The sequence below is a fragment of the Mesocricetus auratus genome, unplaced genomic scaffold, assembly GCF_017639785.1.
Source record: "Mesocricetus auratus isolate SY011 unplaced genomic scaffold, BCM_Maur_2.0 Super-Scaffold_100013, whole genome shotgun sequence".
In the NCBI taxonomy this organism is placed as follows: domain Eukaryota; kingdom Metazoa; phylum Chordata; class Mammalia; order Rodentia; family Cricetidae; genus Mesocricetus; species Mesocricetus auratus.
Genome location: NW_024429196.1, coordinates 76,041,635 through 76,053,770, shown reverse-complemented (window position 1 = coordinate 76,053,770; position 12,136 = coordinate 76,041,635). Strand labels below are relative to the sequence as shown.

The 12,136-nt window shown below is 49.6% G+C and overlaps 1 protein-coding gene across 4 annotated transcripts in view; it reads left to right on the top strand.

Moving 5' to 3' along the window:
• Positions 1–7,306: 7,306 nt before the first annotated feature.
• The window catches only part of LOC101833610 (core histone macro-H2A.1), a 60,669-nt gene continuing 55,839 nt past the window's right edge, over positions 7,307–12,136 (top strand). For 3 of the 4 annotated variants that reach the window (XM_040756063.1, XM_040756061.1, XM_040756059.1), the window contains exon 1: positions 7,307–7,454. The gene's annotated coding sequence lies outside the window, so the exon portion shown is untranslated. The remainder of the gene's footprint in view (positions 7,455–12,136) is intronic. The other variant, XM_040756060.1, reaches the window with a different exon arrangement.

The following is a 12,136-nucleotide window of genomic DNA, read 5'->3' as shown; positions in this document are numbered from 1 at the left end:
CGAGCATTCACTGCTTAACTAACTCTTCCCCTAAAGCTGAGCATTCACTGCTTAACAAACATAAGGAGTGGGGTCCTAGAAAACCAGGGAAGGTGTCACAGGGAGAGGGAAATAGACTGTCAAAGTAAGAGACCGAGGAGAAGCTAAGTGCTTCTCTGGGTGGAATGGAGTATTTGGCTTGCTAGGAGGGGAAGAGCAGATAGAACAAGGCGGCAGATCAAGAGGTCTGTCACTCTCCTGGTTGCCCCACCTACTTTTCCTGGAGCATGCACCCACTCTTGTCTTCCACACAGGAACCCAAGAGAAGTAGGTTGTTTACTGCAAAGATATGGGCAATAGTCTCAAGAATTTGTTTTCCGCACATCTGAGTTTGGGGATCCAGTCTTAGAAGCGGAGTCACAGGGTCAGAGGGTCTTACTTTAAAATGACTTGTAGCCATCAGACGGCTCCTGAGAGAAGTCAAGGTGTGTTTGGCAGTGGGTGGGGTTAAGCGCCCTCCATGTCCTCAACACTTCTTGTCCCACCAAAGTGGTCAAACCTTTGTGGATCTGAGGGTCAAAGGAGGCAGGCCTGGAGGACAGGTGTGGGACAGAGAACACGACAATGGTACCAAGGCACAACTTGACTTTTCACTGTTGCTCTTTGCACAAAGAAGCATGGGGTAAGCACAAGCCAGCAGTCTACTGAACAAATATGATTCACTATTCCCAGTCTTTACAGGGGGAAGAGCCAGTTTCGTTGTGCTCTTGATGTCACAGCAAAAAATATTAAGTTTACTAAATCTTGACCATGTTGGTCCTGAAAAGGCCTGGACACAATGCCTAGTGGAACTTCCCGAGCCTGCCTAGAGCTTGGAGACCTGTCTCTGGCCTATCACTTCTGCATAGGAGTGACTCATCCAAACTACCTCTGCCCAGCTACTGCTAATGTGGTGGAATATTACTGATCCTTACACCTCAGCCCATCCTGAGGTCCCCACCCACTTTCTCAATCCTATATATGCCCATGCCTGTTACAATAAAGCAAGACTCTGCTTTGGCAGGTCTCCATACTCAGTGTGGTTCTCTCCAGTGACTAGGAGGGGGGTCTGGGTTGTCGACACTCACCACCTGCTCGGTCCTGGGAAGTGACCGGATGGACGGGCCCTCACAATAGCCCTGACTGCTGGAGGACCCAGCAGAGTGGTGCCCGAACAGGGACCCTGGCATGATCATTCAGGACAAGTTTAAAAGATATAGTCTGTGTGATAAAATAAGCACACATGAGGGACTTTTACTATCTGATAAACTTGGATGGTCACCCCAAGGAAAAGTGTTTACATCACTACTCCTACCTTTTCTAAGGAACACATTTCAAATTGGCACAATGATGCAGGGTTCCACAGTGCTTCTGTGGACCACAGACAATTGTACCTTTGTGAGCTTCATCCTTTTAGAAAAGAAAGGAAAAATTGTATTTTGTAATCTTGCTGCCATTAAAACAAATGTATTACAATTATATGCTGTTTTCTTCAGTTAAAAAAAGGACCTAACTTTAATTTTCTTCTGATTTTAAAAGAAACCATGACATTTTTGTAGGTCTGTAAAGGCCTATAGGCCTCAGCGTTACTCTTCAGGGGAACTGAGTTTCCAGGTGTGAAACTTTCCAGGGAGATTTCCCCAAGAGGAAGAGTCTATAGACTGTAACAAAATATCTGTCTTCCACCAAAGAGGACTTGCCTATAGGCAGTAACAATGTATCTTTCTTCTTCCCAGAGGAAGAGTCTAAAGGCTGTAACAAAATATCTGACTTCCACCAAAGAGGACTTGCCTATAGGCAGTAACAATGTATCTTTCTTCTTCCCCATAGGAAGAGTCTAAAGGCTGTAACAAAATATCTGTCTTCCAGGGATGAGGAAGAGTGTATAGGCTGTAACAATGTATCTCTGTCTTCTTATCAATGCAGTTTGTTTTTGAAGTCAGACAAGATCTCACTATGAACCCCTAGCTAGCTTCGAACTTACTTTGTTGACCAGGCAACTAATAGAGACCTACCTGCTTCTGCTTCCTGAGTGAATTTTTTTGAAACAGAAAGAACAAACTAGCTATTTTAAGGAAAGCCTTTGTGACATGGTTGAGCTTTCATGCAAATACTACAAATTTGAAACGTCTGTTTTCCACCATGACCCTGACAACTTCCCAGTACTGAAAAACCCTCAGACCAGATGCACGAAGGTTAGTTCCTGTCCCCTTGATCCAAAGAGTTACCTGGGAGGAAGGAACCTCAGGTGAGGAATTGCCTCTGCCAGTTTGGGGCATATCTGTGGGACATTTTGTTAGCTGCTAAATGATGAAGGAGGGCCCAATGGCACCTTGGGCAAGGTGGTCCCAGGTTGTATAAAAGGGTTACGAAATGGGAGCCTAAGAGCCTGCTTTAATTCCTGCCCTGATTTCTGGCAACAATGGGCTATGCCATAGATGTATAAGCTTTAAATAAACCCTTTCCTTCCCAAGTTGCTTTGGTTATGGTATTTACCAGAATAGTATGACACGGATAGGTACAGTACCAGTGTGTGCAATGAACAGTTTACAGAAGCCCCGCATAATTCAGGGAGCCTGTATTTTCCAAATGACCCAATCCTGTGCAGCTAAATGGTCTCTTCCAGACATAAGACCAATGCATTGTAATGTATCTGATGTCAAAAATTGACTCACTGATTTCAGATTCTATCTTGCAATATCCTTTAAGAAACTATTGCTGAAGCTGGAGAGATGGCTCAGTGGTTAAGAGCACTGACTGCTCTTCCAAAGGACCCAGGTTTGATCCCCAGCACCCATGTTAGGCAGGTCATAACTCCAGTTCTAGAAGCCCCAATGCCCTCTTCTGACCTCCATGGGTACCTGCATACAGGTGGTTTATACACACATACTTGGGCACATTCATACACATAAAAGAATAAAACATTCTCAAAATATTATTTAACTTGAATATAGTATCAAAAAGTATCTGCAAGTATCTGAAAAGACTATAAACCCTCTAGTTCAAATGTACATCTATATGCACAAAGTTGATTCATCAAAACTGAATATAGCAACTGATTGAATATAGAAGACACCAGAATCTAGCTCTGTTAAATCATGTGTTCAGGAGGAGTTCAAAATCACATCACAATGTTACTCTTCTTGCTAGCTTTTTGGTTAATACAATTATTTTTATAAGAGTACATTATTGTGTTATATGCATGTTAACATTTTTTAAAGATTTATTTATTACATATACAGTATTCTGCCTACATGCCAGAAGAGGACACCAGATTGAATTGTAGATGGTTGTGAGCCACCATGTGGTTGCTGGGAATTGAACTCAGGACCCCTGGAAGAGCAGTCAGTGCTCTTAACCTCTGAGCCATCTCTCCAGCCCGCATGTTAACATTTTTAAATGAACATTTTGCTGAATATTTTTCTCAGTTTTAGTTTAGTTTCTAATGGTACTCTTTTTTTTTTCAGTGTAAGGATTTGAATGTAGGGTCAAGCACTTGCTAAGTACCTTTCAGTTTCTATCACTGAGTTACATCCATAGATCTTAGTAGAGATCACACACACACACACACACACACACACACACACACACACACACACACACACGAAACTCTTCAGGGTCTTCCACAGTTTTTAAGAGTGTCAAGGGTTCTCACTCCAAACAGTTTGAGAGCTGTGGTTATAGGAAAACTCTCCGGTAAAATGCTCACGGAGGACCATTAAGTTTAAAAGCAGGTGCTGAGCGCTGGAGTGGAAACCGTACACATTTAATATGAAGCAGATTTAGGAAACCCGTGTAACTCACAAACTGCTCCTTGCTCGGAGGGGAACATTCTTTCCCAGTGAGTGCTTACTGTGATACTTATCTTTGGAGCATTTTTATTTTTCTAGTTCCCATGAGGAGTGCACATTTACTTTGCAATTGGAAAAGAAACCCCAAAGTCTTTAAAAATTAAGAGGGGCGGCTGTGCGTCTCCCCAAGCCAGACTGGGAAGGGGCAGATCACTGGGACAGAGGGTGGGGCACAAGGTGGAGGGAGAGATGGAGGGAGAGTCCTGTGACATCAGGCAGCACAAGAGTACTACCGCTCTTATTGCAGCCTCTGGGGGTCACATACTGGGGTCACAGGGTGGAGGTGGCACGAGATGGCCTCTGGAGGAGAGCGGGCTCTAACTTTACCCGGTGGCCTCTGCAGAACTGAGGGTGCCTGCCCGAGGATTGGGGGGTCAAGCGACAAAGGAGTCAGCCCCCTGGCTTCCCTTATGCCTGCTCCCTTGGCATCTTTTCTCCCGTTCCTTTCCATGATGACAGACCTTGATTACATCTCGATTGTCAATTGGAATAGATTAGTAAAGCATGTCTCTGGGAGGAATAATTAAGAAGGAAGGTCTGCCATGAATCTGGGTGGCACCGCACCACAGGCTGGGAGCCCAGATGGAGTAAAAACTGGGAAGAGAATGCCAGCCACAGCACATGGCCCCTCTGCTTGGTGGACACGGCGATGTGAGCCTCTCCATCATCACTCCCTGCCTCGGTGTTCTGAAATTGTGAGTCGGGATTACTCTTCCCTAATTTGCTTCTTTCGAGTATTTATTCACAGTATGACCAACGTAGAAACTTGGCATAGGAGAGGTCGCCGGCTATGTGGTTCAGTTGCCTTTAGAACTGGATCATGGGAGGAACTATGCAGCTCTTGAAGATGTGGGCTAGAAAAACCCTAGACTTCCGTAAGCAGAACTTAACAGCTGGTTCCGGTAGGAGCTCAGACACCCAGGATGGATATTAATGTGGACAATGAAAATGGTGTTTGTGAGCTTTCAGACGACAACAAGGAATTCACTGGAAACGGAGTCTCTGTGCTTATCACACCTTGGCAAATAGGTGTGTCTATGTTTTGTCTGTGTCCTGAGACATAGAAGACTAAGCTTAAACAGTTAATTAATCTGATGGAGAAGGGCTCAAAGAAGTATGAAGTATGGCATGGGTGTGACTTGATGCTTTTAGCCAGGTTTACAGTGAGAAAAGATCTGAGAAACTTGCACCTTGGTCAGAAAAGTCAATGTCAAACAAAGACTGATAAAGAGATGGTTCCTAAAGAAACCAGGGCTACTAAGGAGAAGCCAAGAGCTCTGTGTTAGGACAACCGAAGGATACCTCGAAGGCATCTCAGGCATCAGCCAGACACCAGGCTTTGTAGACAGAAGGGCATAAAAATGTATAAACTCATTTGAAGACTTCCCCTTAACAGGAGTGTACTCAGCGGTTCCCTGCTCACACAAAGGCACCCAGCGAAGTATTTGGCTGATTTCACCTGCTGAGGCACTCAGAAGGTTGAGAGCCATGGCTATAGGAGCTCACAAAGGAGTTTGCCTCAAACCTCATGATTTTAAACTTGAACTTTTGAACAACATTGGGATATGAAGACCATGGAGACTCTGGCCTTTTGTATTATGAGATGAGCAGATATTATAGCTAGAATATGAAATGCCTACCCTTACACATTCACTGTTGAAAGCATGGTCTTTAGCTGGTTTTACTACTTGAGGAGGTTTGGGAAACTTTCAGATGAGCCCTAGTGGGAGGAATTAGATTACAGAGGGCTTGTCACTGGAGTGTATCCTGCCCTGGCTCCCTCTCTTTGCTTCCTGGTTGCCATGGGATGAGCGGCCTCTGTCATGTGCTCTTCCTCTCTGATGTTCTATTCCATTAGAGCCATTGACTATGGGTTGAAACCTCTGGAATTTAGTAAAAACAAAAAAAATTCTTCTTTAGATTGTTCCTCTCAAGTATTCCTCACAGTGACAGAGAGTCCAATATGTTTCCCCTTTGTTTTCTGGACTCTATTTTCCCACTCTGGTGCATAATAGTTTCAGACATGCCCCTGCCTCAGAGCCTCATGCTCAGAACACTGCTCTACAGCAGCTACATGGTTTGCTTGCTGCCTCTTTTCCTCCAGGCTTTTCCTTAACTGTTTCTTCCTTACTGAGCCATCTCTTTAAAAAATTAGATTTACTTATTATTTTATTCTGTGTGTGCTAGTGTTTTGCCTCCGTGTGTATGTGCCTAGTGTCCATGGATGTCAGAAGAGAGTATTGGATCCCCCGGGGCTGGATTTACTGGGATCTCATAAGTGCAGAGAACAGAATCCTGGTCCCCCGCTAGAGCATGGAGTGCTGTTAAACTCTGAGCCATCTCTCCAGTCCCAAGACTGCCTCTTGAACACTCCCGTTTTACCTTTCCTGTTAATTTCCCCACCCTACTTCACCCCAGAATTCACACCCTGTCATACACGACTTCTTTGTCTCTTGCCTTTCTTTTCCCCCACCAGACTGCAAACTCTAGGAGGGCAGAGGGTTTTTGCCTGTGCTGTTAACCGCTTCATATCCAGTACTGAAATTTATGCATGGTGCAAAGTACGTTCTAAGTGTTTACTTGAAATAATGAATGCACGGGTGGCAGGGATTAGTGCTTTGCGTGGCCTTAAAATTATGCGTAAGATGTGGAGAGCAGGCTCGGCTGTCAAAACTAAGGTCTCAATCTAAATACCTGCTGCTACTTTAGTGCAGCCTGGGCCTGGGGGAGAGTCTCCAGTTTTGCAGATGGACATTGCTATCCTTTTTTTCTGCCTGTCTCCTTCCTGTCCTCAACAAATGTGTAGTTAAGTGTCACTGCTTATACCAGCAAGTCCCCACTTGGAGCCAATAGCCGACAAAGGTTTGCTTAGTGGAGGTAGCTAACCGATTCCACGAACAAAGCAAGACCGGACTTTGAGGCCAACTGTGGAGAACCGATCGAAGATCGAATCCGGAGAGCTGAGATGCAGCGGCTGATCCTGGGGCAGGCAGCGGCTTGAACAGGGCTTGTATTTAAAGGCTGGCTTGAGGCGCAGGGAGTTTGCACTGACCGAGGGGGGTGGAAGGGGGAACGGATCCCCGGTAACAGCAATGGTGCTACCCCCGCCCCCGTCTTTGTGGACTGCGCTCCTGTGCGGCGCGAGACGCACAGTGGGTGCTCCCTGAAGACACAGGCTGAGACGCGTCTTCCCGAGGCCCGACTCCCGCAGCTCCCGCGCGCGGACCGATGCCTGGGGACCGTGCGGGCCGCCGGGCCCGGGTGCAGCCGAGGCCGGAGCGGTTGACGTCCGCGGCCCCGCGCAGGCCCGGCCGGGGTCAAGGCCGGGGCGCCGGGTAGCGCGGGAGGGGTGGCCGGACGCGCGAGGCCGGGAAGGGATGTGACGAGCGGCGCGCTGTGCATTGTGGGAATCCCGGGGCCGCCGCGAGTGGTTCCAGTTCACTGGTTCCAGCGGAGCCGGGCGGAGGGCGCGAGCGCGGGACGCGCGGGCGGGAAGCGAGGAGGCGTGGGCGGGCCGGCGGGAGTGCGGAGCGGACCGGCGCGAGCGGCCGACAGGGCTCGGGCCCCACACCTTGCAGCCGCCCGGTAAGTGCCGCGCGCGCGGGCCTCGGAGCCGCAGGCGGCCGGTCCGCACCGTCTGGGCCCCGCGCGCCCTCCCGCCGCCGTGCGCAGCGGCCCTGCCTGGCGTCCGGGAGAGCTCGGGCGGTTGCTCTCGGTCCTCGGGCTGCCTGGAGCCCGCCGAGGCCCTGCCGGGGCAGCGCGCGGGTCCGGGTGGTTTTGTTCGGAAAGCAAACCCGGAAACCAACTTCTCTTGGAGACGCACCCCTGCTCCCGCCGGGGCGCTTTGTGGGAGAGGGGCCGATCGGGTCCCTCCCCCGGCGGTAGAGCCAGAGCTGATGCGGGCCCGAGGACCCCGGGGCCCGGCGGCCCTGTGACCGGCCCGTCCGCCCGGGCCCGGAGCTGCTGTGCTCCGAGTTGCACTTGGTCGCGCGCCGCCGGCCCGCGCGTGTTCTCCCGGGCACAATAAGTGGGGCGCGAGCCCCAGGCCGTTGTGTGGCCGGCTGGAGGGGACCCGCCGCGAGGCCTGAGCAGGGGGGCGCTGGGGACCACTCGGCCACCGAATTCCAGGCCCGGGCGGGCTGGAGAGGAGCCATGGAAGCCCCGCTGCTCTCGCTCGCCTTTTGTTTGCTTTGTGGTGGGGAGGTGTTATTTTAAGGTGACTCCGGAAGGCCGTAGGCTCCAGGCGCGCAGAGGGACAGCTGAGAAGAGTCTCTGGGGGTGGGGTGAGTGGGGATGGAAGGCGCGGGATGCTGCTGGCTGGATCACCTGACAACAGGTGTGCTTCACGGTGAGCCCTGTCGCCGAGACCACCGATAACACTGCTGAGCTGATCCGCTTGAAAGAGTCCTTTAGAAGAAATGCAGGGACGTGTTTTCTGAGTTCGAAAGTGAGTGACTTTTGAACAAGCGGTTGAGACAGACCTTGGCTGCAACAATTAAGGTCATTATGAAGTCTTTGTAAGCTTTTAACGATCCAATAAACAGCCGAAAAGAATAGACAATTAGAGGGGCTCTCCTGCTCGCTTTCCTCCTTCCTGACACCTCTGTGGTTTGAGGTTTTACTGGTAAAAGAGAGGAAGTGTTTTGTTTCTAGACTCTGCTGCAGGGAGTCCCAGTTTCATCCTGGAGCGCAGACTCAGACTAGGACTGAGTCTACTAACCCCTCTGTCACCATTAGGTTCCTGCAGTCCCAGTTGTCACTAGCTCTGAAATGGACACTTCGTGCCTGCTATCGGATTTAAAACACCCTGTCCACGATTGAGCAGCAGCAACTCGGCTTACACACACCCTCTGAGTTTTTCAATTCGTGGGGCTTCCCCTTCATGAAAGTCCTGAGACTTTACACTTTCTCCTTTCTCGTTTTTTTTTTTTTTCTGCGAGAGGGCCATAGTTTTCATTTGTTGCTGTTAATGTGATGCCTAGGTAAGGAATGGGGGATGGGTGGGTGGAAGTTGTTTATAGCAGGTGCTAACTTGCCATGAGGCAGGGAGAACTCACATTGAAATATACTGAGAATTGTCTAGAAATTGATGTGATACCCCCTCGCTGGCTTGCTTTTTACCAAGTAGGCCAGCATTGGGAGTGGTGCAGATCAGTCTGCCATTTCCTGGAATCCTAGAAAGAGTCATTCTTTGCTCCCCAGTGACAAGCTTGGAGTTGATGCTTCAAGTTGATTAAAGACTTATCTAAATAAAAGAAGCTGGAAAACCCAGAGAGTCTCTGTGTGATGTTCAGAGATTTACAGTAGCCTTTGGTTCTCGGTGGACTTTTCAGGGCCCGTTCTTGGCACATCAACCCTGGAAGGGATGGGAGCTAAGAGGGACCGTTAGCTAACCTGAGCCCCTCCCTCAATCTGGAAGCTTCTGGGCAGCGGCTCCAGCTGCAACTCTTCTGGGTGCACTGCAATGGATCAACTCTTCGTTCCAGAGAGGCCTATGACTTGCTTCCTGAGAGCAACCCTGCCTGGTTGGTGTCTTGCAGTCACTAGTATGTCCTAAGCATCTGCTTTGGGTTAGGTAATGGGGACATAGTCATGAGCAAGAAATGCCCAGGCCCTGCCCTGGAGAACTGACTGTAGGAGATGCAAACAGGCGAGTGGCTCTCAGGAGACCCGTGGAGGAGGGACAGCCGTGTTAGTGGGATCGGGCTCTATCTGGCCTGGAAAGATCAAGGGGAGGTTTGCTGGACACAGGAGGACAGGTGTGGGCGAGTGTTTGGGCCTGAGAAACCACGTGTGCAGATGTCATGGGCAACAGTAGAGGACCTGGGAGGTAGAGCCAGAGGTCCAGGATGGCAGAATCTAGGGTCAGTTAAGGACAGGGGACAGGCAGGCAAAATCACAAGGCAGTCAGGACTCACCAACGGGGTCTGAGCAGGAGAGGGGAGCAGTGGTCAGACAGTCTCATTCTTAGTCGGAACACTTGTTCAGCAAATGCCCAGAAGCTTCCAGACACTTGGCTCACCGGGTTCCTGCCCTCTTATGGTCACATTTCCTTCTAATGGCTTTTTGGGGGAGCTGTCTTAGAATTTAGCACAGCCCTTTTTGGGGAGAGGAGGCGAGTGGCAGTTTTGCACTTGCAGTGCAGGACTGGTCCCTCTGTGTGGTTCAGGAAGCACGGCACAGGGCACATTGAAGGATGAAGTTTCAGGCTCCAGCTACAAGCCATGTCCTGCTTGGGAATGACACTTGTGTTTGGGGGGTTGGTTTGCTCCCCCCCCAACCACTAGAAGCTGGACACTCGAGCAACATACATGTACCGGGACCTCCTTTGCTTGCCAATGGCTCACCCTGTGATTTAGTGTCCGATGAATGGAAAGAGACGTTTCCTGATTGATCAAGAGTACAGAGACCGGTCTCTTCTGAACCACATCGGAGTTCAGCTTGGGCTGTGTAGCAGCCATGTGCCTCTGGGGACGGGACAACAGTGCCACTGTTAACATTCTGGCAGGAGAGGAATAGTGATTCTGGCCCGCCCTTCAGAACTGAGTGCCTCTGCTTTGCCTCCATGGCCAACCTTGACAGGGTGGTGACGTGCATGTGGATTGGATACAAGCATCTATTCACCAGCCGGGGATGGAGCAGGTGGCCCTCATTGCTAGTGTCTTGAACACTTACCCATGCCTGATTCATCCCCATGCCTGAGACTGGGACTCAGGTTCTCTGACACAACTCCCTAGTAGTGCTAGCCAGTAACTTCAGTCATAGTACACATATATCTGTGGCTTAGGTAATGAGGGCTTCAGAATTGATCAATTCCACAATTTGAGTGCCCCGATTGGTTACATGCACAGCCTACAACCCACAGGCTCTGTGCGTCCTAGCATGAACGTGCTCCAGCGCTTTGAAGATGCCACCTTCATGTTGCACTAGTAAAAATGTTGGTCACCCCTGTCATAGCATCAGTGTCTTACAGGTGCGAAGAAGATTAACACTTTACTCTGGCTGCTATTAGTCAGAATAGTACTGAAAAGAAAGGTAAACAGGGTCAAAGATTGTCATAGTCATAACCCTTTGTGTGACTTGTGTCTTAGCCATTTCCTTCCTAGAAACTCCCAAGGTGGCACAAACTCCCTGACTTGTGAGGCTTTGACAGATGTCTTGACCCAAAGAACGCTCCTGATGCCCCGCTAACCATGGCTGAGTCCTTGGCCTTTGAACATGCTGCTCTGTTCTCTGTTAATGGGAACTCTATTCACTGTAGCGGCAGCTAAGCGGTCATAGACCAAATAGCAAGCAGGGATACAGTGGTGAACAGAGGAAATTGATTTGGAGCACAAAGGCGACTAAGATGTTGATACAGTGTATCGAGTGTTGAGGCCCGATATGTATGTGAATGACCCAGAATGGTGAATAGGTGGGGAGGGAGGATGGAAAAGCATTTGAAGAGAACATGGAATTGAAAAAAAATCAATATAGTAGAAGGAGCTGGCAGAGGGAAATTATCATATAAGGATTTATTTGTTTATCGCTGGGTCCCAAGAGCTACAGCCAGAATAAGGGAGCAAGTCAGTCTGGGGTGCTCTAGTTGGTAGGAATAAGAAAAGGCTTGGAAAAGAAAAGATGCACGAGACTTTGTGTCAGAACTGACCTCGCCGGGATGTCAGCAGGGGCAGAAAACACAGCCACCGCAGACTGCAGCCTGGGGAGCTCCTTGATGGACTTGCATCCACCACGGAAGACGCAGGCACCCCAGGGAGGGCAACAGGTGTGGGAAGGGCGTTTGAGTCACGGAGCTCTGGGGCTGAGGATGGAATGGGAGTGGAGGCGTCGGCTGTAGGAAGGCTCTGGGCATGTGGCTGATCTCTGTGGTACGTCCCCTCTTTGCCCCTCCTGGTGGAAGAGGGTTTCTTGTCTTGTCCACTGCTTTCATGTAGCCCTCCCCTCCAGCTCCTCTCTGGTTCCATCTGTGCTGCAAGGACAAACCGTATCCTCCCAGACACACCTTGTCGGGCAGCTTGCGACTCGAGATTTAAAAGGCCCGTTTCTCCAGAAGTTTTTCCTTGGGTAAGCTTTGCGTTTCTGCAAACAAGGTTCACACCTGCTGTGATTAGCATATAGATGAAGGAGTTGCAGAGTGAGGTCGTCTGTCTTGGTACTATGATGCGCTATCTGAGCTAGGCTCTTTTAGAAAAGAAAGGGGTTTGGAGGTGAAAGGTTAAGCCACATCTAGTGGTAGCCTCCTTCCTGTCAGAGTCCTGAGGTTGTGT